Source organism: Amblyomma mixtum, chromosome 3 (assembly GCF_055824585.1).
Source record: "Amblyomma mixtum isolate Tamu chromosome 3, ASM5582458v1, whole genome shotgun sequence".
Lineage (NCBI taxonomy): Eukaryota > Metazoa > Arthropoda > Arachnida > Ixodida > Ixodidae > Amblyomma > Amblyomma mixtum.
The window spans coordinates 31386802-31401528 of NC_143014.1; the positions used below are offsets into that span (position 1 = coordinate 31386802).

General features: G+C 52.5%; 2 protein-coding genes and 1 pseudogene across 4 annotated transcripts in view; 1 reads left to right on the plus strand and 2 right to left on the minus strand.

The window, feature by feature from the left end:
• The window catches only part of LOC149349564 (uncharacterized), a 31265-nt gene that overhangs the window by 5554 nt on the left and 10984 nt on the right, over window positions 1-14727 (minus strand). The window lies entirely within an intron of this gene.
• LOC149349565 (uncharacterized) overlaps window positions 1-14727 on the plus strand; it is a 51650-nt gene that overhangs the window by 3931 nt on the left and 32992 nt on the right. The window lies entirely within an intron of this gene.
• On the minus strand, window positions 6138-12728 carry LOC149349566 (CCR4-NOT transcription complex subunit 7 pseudogene; annotated as a pseudogene).

Here is a 14727-nt window from a genome sequence, read left to right on the forward strand (position 1 = left end):
CCGAAGCCCGTTTTCTGCCTCTTAGTTTCGAATTTCATTTTGGCAAGCATATGTCAGACAGCCTGTAACATTGTACTCGGTTAGCCACCGACACGCAAGAAGTCCCGCGGACCGAAAGGCAGGGAGGTGTCCGCTTGTGCCTGTTCAAAAAGCTGCTTCTCCCACTGTCGCCTGTATCTAGCCATCCAGGAAAAACAAAACACAGGAACATCGACGGGGTCGGATATATTACGCCATGAAGACGTCAACTTCTACAGACCGCATACGTCGCTGCAACTGAGTGCTAACGCTGTCATTTATTTTAGACAATTAGTTTAAAATCGTTTGTAGAATTAAAGAGCACAAAATAAATGAGAAAAAAGGGATGACTTGACAGACAAAAGAAAGAAGTTTGATAAACAGTGTGCCGTACGTTATGAAAAGTGCTTAGCGCGAACGCACAGACCGGAAGGGGAGAAACCACAGTACACGGGTGCTATGATCTACGCATTTATTGGATGCACCCTCCAAGGCCCAGATTTGCCCCCAAGCGCAGCCTCTCTATCCTCTGGGAAATCCGGGGGAGTACCACCACGAAACAGAAGAAATAAAAAGGGTTTAACGTATAGTTTAACCGAGTAGACGTGCGAAAGCAGGTGTGCATTCTTCTGTTGGAGAGGACACTTAAGCTCCGCCTTAAGGGTATGACGCGATAGCTTTAGTGGTTAGTGCCCATATCTGTGTAATTAGTCATTCTCTACCTAACACTCATAGATGGCGGCGAGTCCTCGTATACCACTACCAGCGCAGTGGCGCAGTGAGGCAACGGTTAAGCGATGCGCCACGGCACTGGCAGGTGACTGTTTCCATCGCAGCCACCGGTATAGGGATTGTGCGACCCATGCTGCTCTTCCCCAGCAACCTCTCGCGGCCAGTCATTGAGTTAACTGCCACCTGCCTCTCCCACTGGCTACAGCTGGCGAGGCACTCATCCGATCTTACTCGAGCTTACCCGAGCTAACTCAGGTAAGCTCGGGTTAGTTCGGATCACAAGGCACTGCAATAGTGACAAGATTCCTACTCGGGGTTGGTGCCTCTGGAGTTAGCGCTTTCGCACAATACTTTGATCATCGGGAAATATGAGACTCGCGGATATCGCGCTTGGAACATTCCAGAACTGAGGCGCGTGCTGGGGAGGAGATGTGATGCATCCAGAGCTGAAAACCTGGCACCAAAACAGGACGATTATTAAAGTACGACCCGCAGCGGTGACTCAGTGGTTAGGGCGCTCGGCTACTCAGCCGTAGTGCCCGCGTTCGAACCCGGCCGCGGCGGCCGCTTTTCGATGGAGGAGAAACGCAAAAGGCGCCCGTGTACTGTGCGATGTCAGCTGCACGTTAAAGATCCCCAGGTGGTCGAGATTATTACCACGACCTTAACTACGGCACCTGTTTCTCTCCTCTTTCACTCCCACCTTCCTCCCTTCCCTTTCGGAGCGGTTCGGGTGTCCACCGAGATGTGAGGCAATTACTGCGCCATTTCCTTTCCTCAAAACCATTTTTATTTTTAATAAATTCACAGTCTGGAATTAATTTAGAATTAGCTCTAACTGCATTGACCTGCCATTTGTTAACCCCATGAGAGCATAATAAGCGGGCGTTCAGTAAAACTACCCGCTCATTGCACAAGGCTGGGCTGGGCTCATGCCCGTCAGTAGACGAGCCCGAGCCCTGGCCCGGCAAAATATTGCTGTACCCGGCCCGTGGGCCGGGCCCAGGCTTTCAGGTAAGCCCGAGCCCGTGCAGTGCTCTAGGCTGTTCATTGTTCGGGCTAGGTGTGCGGGGGGGGGGGGGGGGGGGGGGGGGATAGCGGAAGTCAGGACAGAGGGACAAAGGCCCTTTTCCGTCTAGCTTCTGTCCGATCTCGGCGGCTTCACCACAATGTGTCACAACCGGACTCGAGTAGGCGCGCTTTGCTCCGCACCGACCATGCGCGGTGCAGTTTTGCAGCAGACGACGGCGCTGTCGGCTAATGGTGTCACTCAGGCTGCTTCAATATGATCGTAGTTGCCAGGGGCAGGGGCTTAGAGGCGGTAACTTCTAAGTGCCCTTTCTATCTCAAATGCGTGCGAACAGCCGTACTTCTTTTTTAAGCGCGCATAACAACGCCGTGGCTAGCACCTGCAACGTAAAACCACGATTTGTTGGCAGACCATGTCGCGACTTCTTTAAACAATTATTGCACTAATTAAAAACAAAGTTCGTGCTGGTGTTTTGAAAGTAGAGTAAGCGTTTCATTCATCGGTTAAAAACTAACGCAGAATTTAGGTACGAACGAAGCACTGCGTAGAACTGCTGCGAAGTGGTGTGCATTCGCCATTCGCAAGCATAGCGTCGGCCGAGTTTCTTGCGCGCAGCAGCTGGGAACTCTTTCCATCCCCGTGATGGAGCCACTAGTCGAGGAGTGAGGGGAACGGAGGAACACGTTTTGCAGCGCATGCCATTCTGATTGCCACAGATCACCGCAGCCTTCACAGCGCTGCAAACGACTTGTGAGATGGAGTACAAGTATACAGCCTCCAAGGTCTTTGAGCTTGCAAGAACCACCGAACTTCGGAAGTCGTGGTCCGAAAGCAGTAGCGCGTGCAGCACTCATTAGGAGAACGCCTCGAAGCTCCAGCGACGCACAACATCCCCCGACTCTGGCAGACGCGTTCGTACTATAGGGCTTGGACCTGTCTGCCTATGGCCGCAGACTATGAAAATATGCCGCGCTAGCTGTCGCTAACAGAGGGAGAGCTAAATGTGGTTGTTATGCACCTTCTCGACTTTTATCTGACGACATAACTTGTGAAGAGGGGAGTCAGGAAAAGGGGAGGGCTGGGAAGAAGTGGCCTTCCTAGATGTAGCCCTCCAATTCCGCTTCATGGATGCAAGAGACTACCGAGTCTAGTACGCGTGCTTTAACGATGCCGCTCGTGTCACGGGGCAGGTCCATGACTCGTACTTTGTCACTGTCGACATGGCCCGGTGCAGGCTCGAAATAGTTGTCTTTGTGAAGCGCGTGGACAGGAAATTCCACCTCACTGGCGGCCAGTACTCCCTGCTCAAATCCCGTGCGGGTACTGTCCGACTGGCGGTGTCTCAACTCAGGTACCTTGTTGGGTCTGTTAAGGGTAAGTCCGGCCTACCTCTGACCAATTTCAACGGGTATGTCGGATGCACCTTTAGCCACAGCCTTCTTCATGCCCTGTTTATCACCAACATGCTGGTTTTCGTGCGTTAGCTCTTAAGCCCGCACTCAGCGGTTTCGCCTATCTTTGTTTGAAGCCTGCTTTACCTTGAAGCAACCTAGGTAGCCACTTCAGGAGGCAGATGGCCGACATAGATCATGTGACCATGTGACGTCATCACAACTTACCCATCTGATTGTGAGCAAACTGCCCACCGAAAGCAGGTGGCAATTCAATGAGTGAGGTTGCTCGGGAAGTGCAGCCTAGGTCTCACAAGCACCCGCCATGCAGGGCTGTGGCGCATCGCTTAACTGCTGCACCACTGCGCCAGGAGTGGTATACGAGGACTCCGAGCGATCTGTGAATGTAAAGTAGATAATAACCAATTGAACATGTACGGTTCCATAAAAGCTATCGCGTTATGCCCTTAGCTTGTGCCCCCTCTAGTTTTCATGCGCTATCGCTAAGGCCTCCACTCACCCATTTCGCCGATCTTCTGAAGCCCGGTTGCCATTGAAAACCGAGCCTCCAACCGGAAAAGAAGTGCTAGCGCACCTAATTGGCATTGGGCCTAACCACGATAAATCGTCCGTAATTTTGTTTTGTTTTTTTTCTTGCGGTAGAGAACGATTTAGTGGACAGTGCTCGTGTATATTACTCGTTGCGACAATATGCTAACACAGATGCTAGCCACACATCGAAGTCAGTAATGCGCATGCACACCTGGCAACCTGCGCAGTGACAGCATTTCGATTACAGCGAAAAGTAAAGAGTATACTGCCGCAAAATTGTGACGAACTAACAGATATTAATTCCTACATGCAGAAACGCTCTAGCGAACGTGCGATCCGGCAGGTAACAAAAAAGGCTTAGCGAGGATTCGGCCAAAATGGCTGAAGCTTCCCTAGCCACGAAACATTTTCCACGTAACAGTGGCGACAAGCTTGCAGGAAGACGGACGAAGGCTCTGGCAGCAAACTGCGTTCTGGACGATGTGCGGCCCTGCAACGAAAGTAAGCGATTGGCTGGAGCCGAGAGGCTGGGCGGGGTAGTACACGAGGCGTGCGCTGAGAAAGACCACAAACAAGTTCTGCGCAACTGAGCAAGCACTCATCGAGAGGGCGGAGCTTCTCTGCGGTCTTTTGCTGTGCACACCTCGTCCACTTTGGTTTGTTATGCATAACGAAAAAAACTGACAGCGGCGGTATAGCGACACACGTACCTGTCGGTCCACGGGATCAGAAACACCGTAGCTCTCGGGTGCACTCTATTTATACATGACGCGGAGCTTTCCAGACAACGTGCGTACACAACAGTCTGGAACATCGTACAATTGGTAGCGCGTGATCGCGACTATTGTGGAAGAAACTGGCATGCGCACGATAACTCGCTTCGCGAAACGAGCGAAGTGAAAGCGCCACTTGCCGGCGGCTGTAAAAAAGTAAAAAGAAAGTGAACAAAACATTACGACAGTATAGTGGACCCCCTCGCCACTGCCAGTCTTCTTAATGTTATATTATCCCCGCCTCCACCACTCTACACCGCGCAAATTATTACCCAAGAACACAGCTTTCAGTGACTCCAGCCTATTCCGCTTGCGAGCTCCGTCATGCAGAGCTGGCCGACCTATCACTCTATAGGCACGTCGGTGCCACCGGCGGTACTGGGCGTCAAGAGGCCCTTGATCTGTCAACACTCATGCGATATTGTAAACAAATAGGCAGTGGCTTAGCTCTCGTTAAGCCTGGATATACAAGCGAAAAGCTGCAGTTGTGCTTGGTTTGACGTCATGGCTGTCGCAGTTGGCGCACAATGCACTGGGAGCACCACGATAAGGATGGAGGCGTTCGGCCTTCCACCCACTGCCTGTATGGAGGCGGAGGAGGAGACGCGCGTGTAGTGAATACGGTGCTGTTTGAGAAGGTTGCTTTAGAGACATGTACTGTGATGTCGTTTCCTTTCGGGTGTACACCAAGATATGAGAGACAGGCACTTCCTTTCCTTAAAACCAATTTTCTTTTCATTTTCCTTCCCTTACGGCGCGTTTCGGGTGTCCACCGATATGAGAGTTTCGTGGCACACTGTTTGTCTTTTATTTATTTTTTTTTATTTGTGCCGCGTGTTATGTCACTCGGTTTCGCGCATGCGCAGCTGTGGCAAATCTTGGCTCCGACGGCTCACGCGAAGCGCGGCTGTGGTGCGGGTAGTGAAGCTTTTCGCTTCAAAAGGCGGTTCGCCCCCGTGGATGTATCAGCTGCACAATAAATTTCGTTCAGGCGAGGCGCAGGCGATCAGTGACGACGACGGCGAAGATGATAATTGATGATACAATCATGACGGATGAGTCATTGTGTAATGCTGCATGAAACGCGCAATTTCTCTGTCGCTGCATAACCTTAATTAGCCCGTCAAAGTAATTCAAATGTAGCTAACGTGTTACAAATTGCTTTCTTGGGCAGCGATAAGTTTCAACTTTACGGGGAGGCATTGCTGGGCGCGTTTCTTCCATTTGTTACAAGCACTCGGATTTCAGAACCTGCGGAGAAGAAACCTCGATAGGTGGCCCTAAGCTGCAATAAAAAAAAAAAAACAAAGAGCGAGCAACGCCTCGAGGAGCGCTCACCGCCACGAGACGACGACGACAAGGCGCGAGAGGCGCGCGCGTGCATGGAACGCGTGGCCCAATCAGCCCATGTCCACGTAGGCGCCCAAATATGGCGAAGAAGAAAGCGACGAGGAGAACGCCTCCCCGCCCGCTACCCGACAATAAATTGTACGCGCAGTTAGTGACGTGAGCCAGACGCGGTCGACCGGCGACGGAGCGGGCCACTCCGTCAAAGGCCGAGCACACGCTCGAGGCCCGGGGCCACGGCTCAGTTCACTTACCATTGCGGAACCCCTCCGGCGTTAATAAAATCGAGCCAGATTTGCTTGTTGGACGGCCTTTATTTACATGAACATCTCCCTGATCCTGAAGAAAGCTGCGCCCGTGAACAAGCTGTTGTTTCCCGCCTGGCGTGTGGGCCCGATCTGCTGGAAGCCAAACTGCTCAGACACTTCATCCAGGGTGCCGAGGTGGATGTTGTAGGCGTCCGTGATGGTCTTGACATGGCAGTAGGACGGGTAGTAGAGGTGCACCAGTTCGTTGAACTCCCACTCCTCCTCAGGCAGCTCCTGGTTCGTGAGCATCTTCAGCATGAAGCCAAAGTCGTGGAGGCCTTGGTAGGTAAGCCAGTGGACTTCATCGGAGAGAACCAGCCCAGAAGAAGTGATGGCCTGGGCGAACTCGTAGGGGTCGATGCCTTCTTCTTCGTGCCTTTTGAACTGGATGCCAGAGTTGGCGAGCCTGGCCATGGGTTCTTCGGCGTACATGTCACTCCAGAGACTGAAGTTGAAGTTGAACTGCCAAGTGCAGCAATTTGGACGCGCGTTTCCGATGTCGTCAAAGAAGGAGAGGCCGAGCTGGATGACCTTAACCAGCCGCACGTTGCAACGGACCACTTGGTATTGGAAGTCCTCCTCACTTCGGAACTCACCAATGGGCCGTGCCACGTTTCCCGGGTATTCCGTGTGTAGGGCGACATGGTTGTACTCCTGGACGACCTCGGCAAGGACGCGGAACTCGTCCTCGACGTTCGACGCCCAGACATCACGGATCTCGTAAGCCACGTTGCTGCCGATCAGGGAACAACTGCTGCCACTGCGAACTCACGCGGCTCACGCTGCTGCTCCTGCTCGCGCTGGCGATGCGGCGCACGATGCCTGCCAAGAGCGCGCGCTGGTCACGGATGTGGTGACGTGGCCCTGCAAAGAATGCAGACATACTCTTCGCTTTTTTTTTTCTTCACAACGCGCGAAAAGGTGGCGACGATTGTCGGCAGGCGCGCGGACTATTCGTTCGGTTCGAGCACAACAAAACTTGTGCCCCAAGAGATGCAAAACTTATTACAATAGGATTTCGGCATTCTACTGGTTTACGCCATGCTATGATGGACATTACTGCGAACGTACTCGCGCTGTTCTTTTTTTCTACGACAGAATGAAAGTTTGATTTCAATGTATGCCGCAGGCACCCCTGAAAATTGAAAATTGGTTACCCGCCGCGGTGGCTCAGCGGTTAGGGCGCTCGGCTCTGGGTCCGGAGTACCCGGGTTCGAACCAGACCGCGGCGGCCGCGTTTCGATGGAGGCGGAACGCAAAAGGCGCCCGAGTGCTGTGCGATGTCAGTGCACGTTAAAGGTCCCCAGGTGGTCGAAATTAATCCGGAGCCCTCCGCTACGGCAGGCCTTTCTCTCTTCTTTCTCTTCCATCTTCCTCCCTTCCCTCACGGCGCGGCTGGGGTGTCCACCGAGCAGTGAGACAGTTACTGCGTCCTTTCCTTTCCTCAAAAATCACTGCTGGGCCAGCTGATCGCAGGCCGCATTCGGAAAACACCTTAAGAAAGGTCTATGGCGGTCTCGGGTTCGCTCGCTACCACGAATGGCCGACGCACTGGTGCGGGCCAACGACGAAACGTTCTAACGTGCAGTCGACGGAAGGGAACAAAAATACCTCAAGTGAATGAAGACCAGAGCGGCGACGTAGCAACGCACGACGCTGATGTTCACGAAGGCGCCGACAGCGAGAGCACGGAAGACGCTACCGTGGCTGCAGCGCAGTGGAGGCCAGTGGAAAGCAGCCGTTCCCGAGGCACGCATTCGCAGTGCTGCTGGTGCGCGCTCATTGGCTGTGGCGCTGACTTACCTGCGGCGTCTCCGATCCTTCCGGTAAAGTTCGTAAAAATTCAAAAAGAGTGGTGACGCGAGACGCTACATGAGCAGCGGGCTGCGCGCCGCATTCGAGGCGAAGAGTATTTTTTTTTTTTCGATGCGTAAAAAAGATTGCTCAGAAAGGGACGAAAAGCGGCAGCTTTTTCTTCCTCGCCTTTCAGACTCCCTCGGTGGGCTCTGAGTGAGTGAGTGAAAAACATTTAATACTCCAAAAATCAGGTTTTAGCGGTGGGCCGATGTCTTCATGTCTTCGGCCTCTTCACAAGGTCGGCGCCCCTATTCCAGGGCACCGCTGAGTCTTGCTGCTTCGCAGGCGTGCTGCACCAGTGCCCTTTGGGCCGTGAGCTCGCTGCTGGTCAGCAGGCCCTCCCATTGTTCCGCATTCGGGTCATTTAGCTTGTGAAATGTTCTGTTACGTTCGCATTCCCATGTGATGTGATATAGCGTGGGGGTTGCTCCGCACCACGGACATGTGTCCCTGTATTGTGTAGGGAACACCTTATGTAGTATGTATAAATTGTGGAAAGTCCCTGCTTGCAGTCTCCGCCAGCAGACCGCCTCGTGCTGTGTTAATGATGTGTGCGGTGGTGGGTATTTGAATCTCCGCCCTCTGTGATAGTTTAATATTTCTGCATACGTTGGTTCCACCGTCATGGGGTCCTCCAGGGTTTCCGACTGCCCTGCTCGGCTCGTGATCTCGCGAACTAGGCTGTCTACCCTCGAGTTACCCTCTATCCCGGTGTGTGCCGGTATCCAGAAAATCCTGTGTCTTAAGGTCTTATTTGGAAGCTTTGCTTCGAGGAGGATCTTCAGCGCTTCCTTGCTTATTTTGCCCTGTATGTAGTTCCTGCATGCTGCTTTGGAGTCTGTCAGGATTATCAAAGACTTGTTCCTACGGTAACCTTCGGCCGCCGCTAGAGCTACGGCAGCTTCCTCCCCCTCCGTTACCGTACAGTTTCTTAATGTCGCGCTGCTAATTGGTTCCCCCATGTAATCTACCACTGCTGCCGCGACTCGGAACTTTCTGGTCCTGTGGTCCCATGGATAGAGGGCCGCGTCTGTGTATACTGTGTTTTCCATTGTGGCTAGGTTCCGCTTCACATAGTCTGCCCTGGCCTGCCTTCTAGCGGCATGGAGGTTGGGATCCATGTTTCTCGGCAGAGGGCTGATGTCCAGTGTCTGGCGGACCTCGTCTGGAATGCTAGCTGTTCTATCTACGATCCCTTCTACATTGTGCCCTAATCTCTTTAGGAGCTTGCGGCCGGTGGCTGTCTGCTGGAGCCTGGCTATTTGCGCACTTAGCTGGGCTTCCGTTAGTTCTTCGAATGTGTTGTTTAGGCCCATTTGTAGCAGCAGCTTTTCATTTGATGTGTTTCTTGGCAGGTGGAGTGCCGTCTTGTACGCCATTCTTAGCAGCGCCTCCGTCTGTTCTTTGTCTTTCTTGGTCATGCGGTGGTATGGCAGCGAGTACGTGACTCTGCTGACTATCAGGCTTCTGACGAGCTTGATCGTGTCGCTTTCTTTCATCCCGCTTCTGTTCTGTGATACCCTCTTTATCATGCGGCTTATTTGTTCTGTTGACTTCTTGAGTAGGCTAATTGTGTAGGTACATCTCCTGCTTCCTTGGATCCACATGCCCAGGATGCGTATCATATCCCTTTCTGGTATATTTTGGCCTTCTAACTTTACTGTCAGTTCCTCCTTGGTAGGGTTGGACCCTACCCTAAGAAGTTCCGACTTTTCCGTGGAGCATACTAGGCCCCTTTCCCTCACGTACTCTTCTACACACGTTGCTGCTTCTTGCAGTCTCTCTTCCTTTTGTCCTAGCGAGCCTCGATTCACCCAGACCGTAATGTCGTCGGCGTACATCGCGTGCTGGATGCCATCGATCTTGCTGAGTTTTCTGGCCAGTCCGATCATTGCAAGGTTGAAAAGCACTGGTGAGATTACGGATCCTTGCGGCGTGCCCTTACGTGGGGTGGTAAAGGTGTCGCTTCGCAGGTCTCCCAATCCCACAGTCGCTGTGCGTTCTGACAGGAAGGATCTTACGTAGTCGTGGGTTCTTCTTCCGCAGTTGGCGTTGTTTAGGCCTTCCATAATGGCCTCGTGGCTAACATTGTCGAAGGCCCCTTTGATGTCCAGGGCCATGATAATGTTTTCGCCAGTTCTAGGTGCTGTGTCTATGATCTCTTCCTTGATCTGCAGCAGGACGTCTTGAGTCGACAGGTTCACCCGGAAGCCGAACATGCTGTGCGGGTACTGTTCTTCGTCCTCCAGGTATTGTTGAATTCGCCTGGTGACGATTCTTTCGTACAATTTGCCAAGGCACGACGTGAGGGAAATGGGTCTCAGGTTCTCAATCTGAAGCTTCTTGCCGGGTTTGGGTATCATAACCACGACAGCGTGCTTCCATTCCTTCGGCACCACTCCCTCTGCCCACAGCATGTTGAGGTGCGCCGTGAGCTGGTCGATCGCCTCGTCGCTGAGGTTGCGGATCAAGGCGTTCTTGATCTTGTCTGCGCCGGCTGCTGTATTTCTTGTTGTCGCGCTTATCGCCGCCTGGACTTCCTTTCTTGTGATCGGCCTGTCCATTGCGGGATTTTCTGCTCCTTGGTACTCCCCGTTGTAGCCCTGGGGGTTGTCCTTGCCGTAGCATTTGATGCGGACTGCTTCTAGCAGTTCTTCGTCCGATCCTTCGTACTGGTAGGCCAATTTCTGAATTGCCTTGCCACTTTCTGTTTTTGTCTTGGTTGGGTCCATGAGGGCCTTGAGTATGCGCCACGTCTTGGCCGTGCTGAGCGTGCCGTTCAGTGACCTGCTGAACTGCTGCCATCCCTGCCTGGCCAGTTGCGTCGCATACTCCTCTGCCTTCATCGTGATTTCCGCAATCTTCTTTTTGAGTTTTCTGTTTAGCTTTTGTTTTTTCCAGCGTTTGGTGAGCCCGCGTCTTGCCTCCCATAGCCCGAGTAGCCGCCTGTCCACCTCCGGTGCTTGTTCTGTTCTATCTATTTCCTTTGTATAGAGTTCTTGTATTTGTTTCAGCTGTTGGCTCCACTCCTCTATGGAAGTGATTTCCCCTTTTAGCCGTTCGCTGTGCTTGCGGAAGGCGTCCCAGTTGGTAAGGTGGGCCGTTCCGATCTTCTTCTTTACGTTGTCTGCTTCGATTGTCGTTCTTAGAATGTAGTGGTCACTGCCAAGGTCTTCCAGCAGATTTTCCCACTCGGCCTGCTTTGCTCCCTTAATAAAGGTGAGGTCAGGGCAAGTATCTGGACTCACACTGTTACCTCGCCTAGTTGGTTGGTTTTCATCCGTTAGGAGGTCGCAGTCTATGTTTTCCGCCGCTACGCATATCTGCTGCCCCTTTTTCTCAGTTTTTTGGTATCCCCAGCTCGAGCTCCTTGCGTTAGTCACCCGCGATTATTAAGGTGTTCGTCTTGGCTAGCTTATTCGCCTCCGAAAAAAGCTTGCTAAAATCGCCATCCCTTTGTCTGGGGGGGCTGTAAAGGTTAATTATGAAAGTGCTTTTGGCCTTGTGTTTCTTTTTGGGTATAATCTCTGTTATTACATGTTCTATCTGTGTGCCCTCAATCTCCTTGTGTGCTATGGTGACCAGCTTGTTGCTGATGAGGGTGGCGGTGCGTCCGCTTTCCTGGCATGTATAGCCCCTCAGGGTGGGTGTTATGTTAGTCTCCTGTAACATGATCATGTCTGGTGTTGCGTGTCTAGTGTTAATGAACTGCTGGAGGAGTCCCTGCTTGCGCCGGTATCTGAAACGCTCTGGTGGGCTCTGAAACGCTGCCTGCGTTTTAGACAACACACATGGCGCTCCGCTATATGGCGCCTAAATTATACTGTTCGTATAAACCCTATGATCACCACGTTACTACTGTCGCAAATTTATTGGGGCACTAATTTTCGCTCAGTACGACTCGTTCAGGCGGAATGGAGCCATAATGGACAGCTCTCGCTGCGTTTGTGAAGTTCCGAGACGCGCGTGGCTAAGTTGCCGCTCCGGCCGCTTGTGTTATTTTCGTGCGCGCTGCGCAAGCTTTCTGCCTACTACCAAAGCATAAATTGTCATCGATAGAGATACCCAAGAGCGTTCTTGCGTCTGGTTTAATGGTACAAGTTCTGTCTAGTGGTGTTATACAACCTCAAACAATCTTCGAGACGTTTCAAGAGGCCGGTGTCCGCTCGGTCTCGTCAGGAACCAGGAAGCCCGTCTTCTCAGTTCCTCGAGCCAGTTCCTCAAGCCACTCCCTCGTGGCCACAACGAGGCGGCGCTGGAAACGTTGCGCCGACGTGCTGCTATAACTGAGGCAGCGATTGATCATTTCAGTTCGCTGCACCAAGTCCGCTCACAAAGTCGATGCCTTGTCGCCACTGGCAGCCAAGAGTGAGGTAGCGCTCCCGGCGAAGCGGCTGCCGCTGCACTGCCGGGCTTCGCATGGTAGTCATTCATCACCTCGCCCATCAGCATGGCGGGTATCTTTAGGTGGAGGAACATTTCCTATAGATTGTGTCACTTCACTGCACCAAGTCCGCTGACTGAGCAGCTGCTGCTGCACTTCCCGGTTTCTCATGGTAGTCATTCATCACCTCGCCCATCAGCATGGCGGGTATCTTTTGGTGGAGGAACATTTCCTATAGATTGTGTCACTTCACTGCACCAAGTCCGCTGACTGAGCAGCTGCTGCTGCACTGCCGGGCTTCGCATGGTAGTCATTCATCACCTCGCCCATCAGCATGGCGGGTATCCTTGGGTGGAGGAACACTGCCTATAGGTTGTGTCACTTCAATGCACCAAGTCCGCTGACTGAACAGCTGCTGCTGCACTGCCGGGCTTCGCATGGTAGTCATTCATCACCCCGCCCATCAGCATGGCGGGTATCCTTGGGTGGAGGAACATTTCCTATAGATTGTGTCAGTTCGCTGCACCAAGTCCGCTGACGAAGTCGAAGCCTAGTCGCCTATAGATCATGTCAGTTCACTGCACCAAGTCCGCTGACGAAGTCGAAGCCTTGTCGTCTATAGATCATAACTGCACGGTACAGCGAAGCACTGTAGTCACAGAGACGTGTCACAGCCCCACCCTCAGAATATATCCAACAGAGCTGGGGGAGAACGTGGGGGGGGGGGGGGGGGGGGGCAGTTGATTCAGACTTTTTTGGCGAAAAACCAGACCCCTATAGTTCAACAGGCTTCTTACTCTCTTGATATGGCCCCCTGCGACTTCTGGCTGTTTGCCAAAATCAAGAGGCCATTGAAAGGAGCGCGATTTCAGACAAGAGAGGTCATTATATGGCTGCAACGACAGCTGAGCTAAACTCCATTCCGAAAAAGGCCTTTTCGGAATACTTCCAACAGTGGCAGCACATCTGGGAGAAGTGTGTGGAGTCCCAAGGAGACTACTTTGAAGGTAATTAGATTTCTAACGCCCCAGTTATGCCATTTTTTTTTCTTCGGGCAAAGGTCGGATACTTTTCTAACAGACCTCGTATCTCGCTATGCCTTGTCGTCGTTGCTCAGATTTTCTTCCTTCCGCCATGTTCACGCTTTTGCGGCGGGAGACCATGCTGCTCAGCTCCAGCCCGGAGACTCATCCCTGCACCGTGGAGCGGGCTGTCAAGATCGCCGAGGTTCAAGGGCCCCCTCCCACGTAGCACGTACTCAAGAACACCCACACCGGCTCCACAGGTTGACGAAATAGTTGTTTATCCCCCTCTTACTGCTCAGCATGCTCTCCACGTTGTTCTGTTCTTCCTGAGATACCGGCATAGAGTTTCTCTATCTGAACCGGCTCTCCACAAAGGACTGTCGCTTCACTTCTTCTTTTCTGTCATCTGCACACTGCATCCCAGGGGGCGGTAGCATCCTGCTGCAATAGCGAATGTTGCACCGCTATTTGCTGGCTCCTTCGTGCTCGAATTTTACACAAAATTACAATTGTTGGCTGCTGCGTTTGGTGGGGTGCCTCTCTGTTCCAGCCAAAATGAACCCAAATCAACAACGTTTGCAGCGACGCGCACCCAAAAACTAAAGTTCTGGCAGCACTTGATTCTGCAGCGCCATCTCGCACCACCTGCAGGAGGACGAAAGCGGACCATGCGAAACCAAGGCGCGCGACGCCCGAGGTCAATAACGTAAACCACGTCCAAGCTACAAACTTCGAGATTGTTGGTAAACGCACAACTACCTGGCAGCAAAGCAGTGAAACAGATGCAGTGATAAAATTAATATATAAATACATGTTTCGCTTCTAGACGGCGCTGCCATCTGTAAGCCCGTGCGTATGCAAGAGTAGAGTAGAGCGTTTAGCCTATAGTCGACAAGGAGTAAGAATAGCCCTGACTACGTGTTCTGAGTTTAGTGTACGCGGATGGTGTGGTACTTTTATGCGAAGCATACTACTTTAGCTACCACTTCAGCCCTTCACCGTGGTTATGCGCCTCCAAATCACGTGATACATGACGTCACAACACGTGACACGATGATGCCATGCCACACCACGTGACACGATGACGTCACGGGAGTGGAGAAACGGGGGCCCACCTCGCGCCGTGGCTGTGGTTGTGCGCCTCCAAATCACGTGATACATGACGTCACACACGTGACACGATGACGTCACGGCAGTGGAGAAACGGGGGCCCACCTCGCGCCGTCGCTGTGGTTGTGCGCCTCCAAATCACGTGATACATGACGTCACACCACGTGACACGATGACGTCACGACAGTGGAGAAACGGGG